The 8,554-nt window shown below is 44.9% G+C and overlaps 1 pseudogene; it reads right to left on the bottom strand.

Moving 5' to 3' along the window:
• Positions 1 to 7,833: 7,833 nt before the first annotated feature.
• LOC115287606 lies at positions 7,834 to 8,284 on the bottom strand (annotated as a pseudogene).
• Between the last annotated feature and the right edge of the window lie 270 nt (positions 8,285 to 8,554).

The raw sequence follows: 8,554 nt of genomic DNA, 5'->3' as shown, positions 1-8,554 counted from the left end.
GGAAGGCCGGGCGGGGTCCTCGCGTGCCGTCGCATCCACGCCGACCCGGAGCCGCGGGTCGGGTGCGCGGTGTGCGCGTCTCCGACCGAAGACGCCCGAGTGGAGCGGGTCCGCAGTAAACAAAAGCTCGCCTCCATCTTTTTGATCTTGTCCGAAAACCGCTCCGGGCGCTGTTTTGGGAGCGAAGCATTCGGAGGCCTTCCTGGACACGGGGCATTTAGGAATGTTAAATAGTCAACGTGTTAAGTAGTCATGATGCTGATAGTGAGGTCGGAGGATTAATCCAGTTCGCTGTGTACGCGGAGTCCTTGAAACTCGCCCTTGCCCCGCAGGGTTGGTTTTGTTTCTGCAGCGCAATCCGGGCGACACCGGCTTCCTCCTACCGGCGTTGGGGTTTGGTCAGTCGCAGTATTTCCGTAAAGGGACTGTAACCCCCGACTAGACAGACAGCCCGGAGGCGGCCTGGAGAAGTGCCCGTTTCTCTCTCTTGCCCCAACCCTTTACCCCTTAGAGCTTTTTCCCCTGCATTTTTTTTTTCTGCTTTATACTGTCCATCTTCACAATGTTACTTCCGATTTGGTTGTTATTAACGCTTCCAATTTCAGGTATACGTGCCTTCAAGATGAATACGCTTTAATACGTTAAAATAAGTGCTATTTAAGAATGATAAATTACAGAGTCAAAAGAAAATTTCCTTTCTTTTTTCCTTAAGTTTTATTTAATCTCTTCACCCAAGGTGGGGCTTGAACTCATGACTCTGAAGATCAAGCGTTGGATGCTCTTCTGACTGAGCCAGCCAGGCGCCCCTAGAAAGATTAAAAAAAAAAAAACAACCAACAACGTTTATATACATGCTGAAACAATCAACATCCAACTCTTAGGCGAAAATAATACTGCTCGCTCTCCTGCCACACCAAATGAAACAGGAAAAGCATAGACACAAAGGAGTTTCATAGGCTGAGATTTTGCCTCTAATTTTGCTCTTATCTCCTTTTCACGCAAATTTCTGAAACTTGAGAGAGATGAGAGGCTGCAGAAATCGGCAGTTTAAAAGACAAGAAATTTTATGGTTTTTGCTCTCATGAATTACTTGGCATGGGAACATAGCAAGTAAAAGAATCTATGATTACCTAGATCATATGTGTGCCCTCTAAGCCAAGATTTCCCCCACTAATTTTCTTGTGGCCAGTGTGGCCCTCTGCCTATCTGTTTCATTGCTTTGAGGGGAGAACAAACAGTGCCTGAATTCCAAAATGGTTTTTTTTTAAGTTATAATAAAAGCAATATGCTCTGAAAGCCACTTTTCAAGAACCAGGTGCTTGACAAAAGAGCTACACGTATTTTTATTTTTCATTTTTAAAAAGTTGACTTTGCATACAAAGAATCAGGGCATAGACCATGGACCACAAAGTTAAGAAGAATGGTATATGTTTTGTTTTGTTTTTTTTATTAATGTGTTTTATTTATTTTTTTTTTTTTTTGAGAGACAAAGAGAGACAGCACGAGCAGGGGAGGATCAGAGAGAGAGGGAGACACAGAATCTGAAGACAGGCTCCAGGCTCTGAGCTAGCTGTCAGCACAGAGCCTGATGCGGGACTCGAACCCACGTACTCTGAGATCATGACCTGAGCCGAAGCCGGACGCTTAACCAACTGAGCTACCCAGATGCCCCTGTTTTGTTTTGTTTTTTAAAGAAAAAGTCTTTTCACCCCGTGGAGACAAATTCCTTTCTGGGCTGTGGGAAGGATTCAGAGAAAAAAGGAAGAGAATTTAGGAAAATCAGTGTGAGTGGAGGAGAAGGTGAGGAGGAAGCATGGGGCCTGCCTGGACCTCTGGGAGAAGACAGCCCATTTGGTGCCCCCGGGCTGCCTTGGTTTGGCCTTTAGGAGAGTAGAAATGCGCACAGAGGGGCCCTTTTATTGTTCTGATAACCAATTATTCAGCTCCCTTCCTTCCCCCCAACACATATCCACACTCCCAGGCCTGGGAGGGAGGAATCCAAAAAGTTCCAGACGGAGGGATGCCTGGACGGCTCAGTCAGTTAGGCCTCCAACTCTTGATTATGGCTCAGGTCATGATCTCACTGGTTGTAAATTCAAGCCTGGCATCAGGCTCTGTGCTGACAGAGTGGAGTCTGCTTGGGATTCTCTCTCCCTCTTTCTGCCCCTCCCCACTTCTTATGTCTCTCTCTCTCTCTCTCAAAAATATATAAATAGGGTGCCTGGGTGGCTCAGTCAGTTAAACATCTGACTTTGGCTCAAGTCATGATCTCGTGGTTCATGAGTTCAAGCCTTGCATTGAGTTCCCTGCTGACAGCTCAGGGCCTGGAGCCTGCTTCTGATTCTGTGTCTCTCTTTGCTCCACCCCTGCTCACACTCTGTCTCTCTCTCAAAAATAAACAAACATCACCCCCCCCAAATATATATACATACATACATATATATTTACACACATATGCACATTTATACATATATGTATGTGTATATATGTATGTGTGTATATATATATATATATATATATATATACATATACTTTAAAAAAAAAACAGCCCAAAGAGAAAAATGCTGAGAGCCTCCAGAAACCATGATTCTAAAGAGGCTAGATTGGGGTGCCTGGGTGGCTCAGTCGGTAAAGCGTCCGGCTTCGGCTCAGGTCATGATCTCACGGTTCTGGGTTCAAGCCCCGTGTCGGGCTCTGTGCTGATGGGTAGCTCAGAGCCTGGAGCCTGCTTCGGATTCTGTGTCTCCCTCTCTCTCTGACCCTCCCCTGCTCTCACTGTCTCTGTCTCTCAAAAATAAAATAAAAACCATAAAAAAAATAAAGAGGCTAGATGTTTGGATGGCCCAGGCTGCAAAGGAATCAGCAGCTAGATCTAAACAAGTCATCAGGCCCCTGAGATCTAGGTCAGGCCAGTCAGTGGGGAGGCCGCTCTTAAATTCCCCACCAAAGACCAAGGTGCACTTGATTGGGAGATCAGACAGTTCGCTCTCAGTAAATCCCACAGGGAAGAAAGCAAGGAAAGAAAGAAGCATGGAGAAAATACCAGGACAATACCCAGCCTCTCCCCCCACCACGACCCCCCACTAAAAACCTGATCAGAGGAGGACAGGGGGAGAATCCTAATAAACCAAGAAATACCCACCACTACCCCCAAATTGAGTTTTGAGCCACAAGTGGATGAATTCTCTTAATTTTGTGAGATTAAGTTTTCCACCATAGTCAGAAGAACATTCATTCAAACTGCGGCTCTGTTGTCTCTGAAGGAAATCCAGTAAAAACTCCAGTGGCAAGATGGCCGCCCCATGCAGTGACCTGATGGCCCTCTGGACACCTGCTCCTGAGGGCGGCTGCGGAAACAAGCAGAGGACTAAGGGAGCATTCCACAGAAACGTCTGCGTGTGGAGTGCACAGAGCTGTGACAAGCAAACGCTCAGCCAATATCCCGGCCGAGGTTATGGCTTGACTTGAGAAACATTCCACAGTGAAGGGAAAACTTCTACCCAAAACAGCGTGAGATCACAAGTTAGTCAAATCACAGTGACAATAGGAGGTGTCCTGAAAAGCCAAAGAAGAGAGCGATCCCTGCATCAGTAGCTGGGGAGAAATCAAGGAAGAGGAATACTGCTGTTGAACAGTGGGATTAGTGGCTGGAACCACCGATGAGCTTATGAAAAGCAGGCTGGGTGGAGTGCTGGGGACATGGAGGGAGTTCGGAGTAGGGAAAGGAGACATTGGACTGGGAAGGCGAGGAGAACAAAGAAGCTGCAAAGGGACATGGGGTCCAGGCAGCTTTTATTAAGAGGGGAGTAGCTTGAGCATGTGTGTCTGTGACTGAAAAGAGCTAATAGAGGGATACATTTTTTTAACATTTATTTTTGACAGAGAGAGACAGAGCGTAAGTGGGGGAGGGGGAGACAGAATCCAAGGCAGGCTCCAGGCTCTGAGCTGTGTGTGTGTGGGGGGGGGGGGGGGCTCAAACTCATGGACCAGGAGATCATGACCTGAGCTGAAGTTGGACACTTAACAGACTGAGGCACCCTGGCATCCCGAGAGATACATTTAATCATACATTTTAAAATACATTTTAGAATGCATTTAAATATTATACTTAGTCTTTAATTTCATAGTCTCTCAATTGTAGACCATTAACTCTTGATTCCCATATCATGTAATAAAATTCTGAAAGAGAGATCATAGGCAGATACTTGGACATTCAAAAAGACTGGGTCTGGGGTCCCTGGGTGGCTGTTGGTTGAGCTTAACTCTTGATTTTAGCTCAGATTGTGATCTCATGGTTCATAGGTTTGAGCCCTGTGTCAGGCTCCATGCTGGTTGCATGTGCAGCATGGAGCTTAAAAACTTAAACTTAAAAAAAAAAAACCCTAAAATAAAGTTTAAAAAACTTAAACTTAAAACTTAAAAACAAGTTTAAACTTAAAAAAACTTTAAAAACTTTAAAAAACTTAAACTTAAAAAAACTTAAAACTAAAAAAAAAAAAGTCTGGCTTTAAGAGAAAATGCAATCACTGGTGGTAACTTGGCAGCAGGTGGAAAATTCTAAACTGTACCTACTAACCTGCAGGGTTTGTGCCTTTTGTTTGTACATTCATCCTTAATAAGTGTTAATCAATTTGTTTGCTGCTTCGAGAATTAAATTAGATTGTGATGTGACATCTTTCATGGGGTTAGCTTCTAAAATCAACACGTAAATGAAAGTCTGATATGATATGGTTCCACTTTACCTTTTCTGTGGCAAAGCAATTATCTCAATTCTAGACCCTTAGGCATCTGTTGATGTGAAGAAGTGGAGAACTATGGACTTGCTCTCCAGGCTCACAAATTCTAGTGTGATTAATTTCCATTGCAAGCGACTTCCCCCCCCAAAAAGGATTTAAAATGGCTTCTGCTTAAACACAAAGGGGATTTATTGGCTGTTTTTGACAGACTAGGGAGTAGATCATGGGGTCCAGGTACTCATTCATTTCTAGACTTTGCTTTCTCTGTGTCAGCTTCAATCCAGGCAAGTGCTTCCTGTGTAGTGGCAAGATGGTTTCAAGGAACCCACATCCTCTCTGCTTAGCAACCCAAGAATATCTCTTTCTAGATAGTTCCTGACGATGTACTGAGGTTCAGTTGGGAATCTATTTATCCTTTAAATAAACACTCTAGGCAGGAGTATGAAATATGCATAGGTCTAAGTCATGTGTCCACCTTGAGAATAATAAAACATTTGAGTAGGGTCAGTATCATGCAAGGAAATAAACCAGAGAAATCAAAGAATTTTCACTCAAGGAAACGGAGATAACAGCCATATGAGAAGGATCAACAAATCCCAGGAAATATTTTTAAAGGATGGTTGTAAGCAGTTTCAAAGGACACAAGACGATTTTCCTATGTGAGATCTTGTTATCAGGATGATGTCTTTCCTCCACATCATAGTCAAAGTGATACAATCTTTTTACAGTGGTTCTTACATCTCTTTATATAGTGTTATAGAGAGTCTTCCTAAAAACAATTTCATCTCTCGTCTTCATGTTTCTCCTAATGCTAACAAGACAAGGTGTTATTATGTGTAATTTCCTATCCCTTTGTGAAACTCTTTACCTGTGCCTTAGTCCAGAAAGAAAGAAATTTAAATCTAGAACTGAGATACTGATAGAAATTAAAGAATAGTTAGTATTTGGAGAAGTACAGTTCAATTTCCTATAAAATAATAAACTTGATCTCGACTCTTCAGAATCACAGGAAGTTAGAGCTAGAAGGAGACCTTAAGATTGTATTTATTTTGTAGATGAAGAAACTGAGGGTCAGATTGGGTAAGCAATTGCCCAGGATCAAGCAATTGATTCATGGAAGAGCATGAATGAGAAACCAAGGAACATAGTCTATTGACTTCTGGTCTAGGACTCTGGTCCCCTGTCACATTTTGTTTCTTGGTGAAGTTTAATCAGCAATTTTTAAAATATATAATTTATTGTCAAACTGGCTTCCAGACAACACCCAATGCTTATCCCAGCAAGTGCCCTCCTCAATGCCCATCACCCACTTTCCCCTCTCCACCACCCCCCATCAACCCTCAGTTTCTTTTCATTAATCAGCAATTTTGATGAACTCACAAGGTGTAGTGACTGCAAAAGTGAGCTCAATCCGGGCACCGAGATTATGACATCAATTCCCTTCATTATTGGGCAATTTGGTAACTCGGAGCAGGAAGGATATGAACTTTGTGCTTTTTTGTACTCAGGGCTGCAGTCCATGAATGTGTGCCTACCTTGAAGCTACAAACACCAGGAGCAGTAGAAAGAAACATTTCTGGAGAGATCTGTGAAGCCGAGCAAGGGGAGAGTAAGCCTAGGCAGTGGTTCAGAATATTGATTTAGGAGTCAGACGTTCCCAGATTTGAATTCTGTCTTCAGTATGCATCACATGTGGTCTTGGGCAAATTATTTAAATTCTCTCATGCCTGGCTGGCTCAGTCCCTAGAGCTTGTAACTCCTGATCTTGGGATCAGAAGTTCAAGCCCCACCCTGGGTGTGGGGTTTACTTTAAAAAGTTATTTAACTTCTGTAAATCTTTGTTTCCTTAACCACGAAGTGGGGGTACTGCACCTGTGAATTGTAAGGAATAAATGAGATCACATATAAAAAGAGAAGAGGACAGACCTCATACGTAGTCTACACTCAATAAATGCCCTTTAGAAACATGTTTTTGAGTTTTATTTGGTCATGATGCCATTGTAATCATTGGTTTTTTGGTTGATGCAAATAACATCTTTGTAGATGAACCGAGTTCAGCAGGTACAAATCTCGGTCCACAAATTCAAGGTGCACAAAGAAATGTAACTATTTTTCTATGATCCAATTCATTTTGCATGTTAGGGTCCCACTTCACCAGGCAACGGAAACTACATTTCAGTCCGTTCAGGATTTTGAGTGTTCCTTCAAGGGAGCTTTCGCTGTGTGGAGGCACCGGGGGCCAAAGGTGGGGGCCAAGGTGAGCATTTCCCCGGCGCCCCCTAAAACGTTCATCTTTCTATCCATTTTTTGTCCTTGTAGGTCCCTGGAGGCCTCTGGGTCATCTCTCATGGCTGTGGCAGTCGGAGGCCTCTCCTGGCTGTACTCACACCTCGCTCAGGCATGGGGAACATTCCATTGCTTAGGGTGCCATGTTCTCTGTGACGCTCTCAGGTCCGCTGGCCTAGAGACAGTGGACTGGTCCACCCATTCTGAAAGGAGGGTGCTCTGGGTGTCTTCAGGCTTCACTGGCTTCTTGAAGCGTGGGTCACTTTAAACAAGGACCTCCAAGCCTCCTATGTTTTTCAGCTTCTGCTCCCACCTTCCACAGTTCAGCCCAGGGGGCTAGGGGGCGGGGCATGGGGGATCCTTGGGGAAACCATGAGGAGTCTCATTCTCTTGGTTCCGACCCTCCAAGTTCTTTCCTGTGCAGAATTTCTTACTGGATCGGAGGTAGCCTGGCTCCTGATCTAATATTCTTCTGCCCTTCTTGCTCTTCTCCTCTATCTGGACTTCTGATCCATACAAGTGAAGACTTTGCTTCTTTGCCTTCACTGTTCTGCTGGGTCTTGCAAAAGACAGTGGCCACGGCACACGTCACATGCCAAGTACCTGAGGGGGTGATGAACCTTAGAGCCACTTGTGGAATTCCCGAGGAGAATGAGCAGCTTTAGCCATATCTACCAAAGCCCCCTCCTATTTTAATACTAGAGACTAATATAATTTTTATGAAGCAGTTTCTTTTCTTTACTTTTTTATTTATTTTAATTTTTATTTTTTATTATTATTTTTTTCCGTTTACAGGTTTAATGGTCCGAAAAGCATGCACGATCGCGGTCAGAGATAGGGAGGCCCTGCCAGGCTCTCTCTCTGCACCTCAACAGAAACGATGTGGTGGCCAGGTACCATGGCCAGGCCCAGCACGCAGAGAAGGAATCCGACGGCTTGAGGAACTCCTGCGCCGAGCTCAGGGTGACATTGCAGTCGCGGTCGGTGCACAGGAAGCAGCTGACCAGGGTCCGTCCATCTGTCATGCGAATGCACATAGTCTTGTTGAGCAGCGTCTCCAGCTGCTGCCGGCCCGTGCAGCTGACGAGTCGTCGCGCTCCCCGTCCGAGTCCCCGGCGCTGGAGCTGCTTTGACGCCGGCTGCAACACCCGTCCTCCTCTGTAGCAGCATGGTTGGTCCGGCTCCGGCCATTTGCCCCTGGCTCTTTTCTTTACTTTTTAAATGTTTTATTTATTTAGAGTGAGACAGAGAGACAGAGTACAAGTGGGGGAAGGGCAGAGAGAGAGAGAGAGAGAGAGAGAGAGAGAGAGAGAGAGAGAGAGAGAGAGTCCAAAGCAGGCTCTGGGCTTTGAGCTGTCAGCATAGAGCCCAATGTGGGGCTTGAACCTGTGAACCATGAGATCAGAACCTGAGCAGAAGTCAGATGCTTAACCTACTGAGCCCCCCAGGGGCCCCGAAGCAGTTTCTTTAACACCGTTGGACGAAGAGGTTGGTAGGAAATTTGCAAGCCGGTAAGGAATGTCTGGGATGAG

This window comes from Suricata suricatta, chromosome 1 (genome assembly GCF_006229205.1).
Source record: "Suricata suricatta isolate VVHF042 chromosome 1, meerkat_22Aug2017_6uvM2_HiC, whole genome shotgun sequence".
NCBI classification, from domain to species: domain Eukaryota; kingdom Metazoa; phylum Chordata; class Mammalia; order Carnivora; family Herpestidae; genus Suricata; species Suricata suricatta.
Note: the sequence above shows the minus strand (reverse complement) of the source record. Positions and strands in the feature narration are given on the sequence as shown.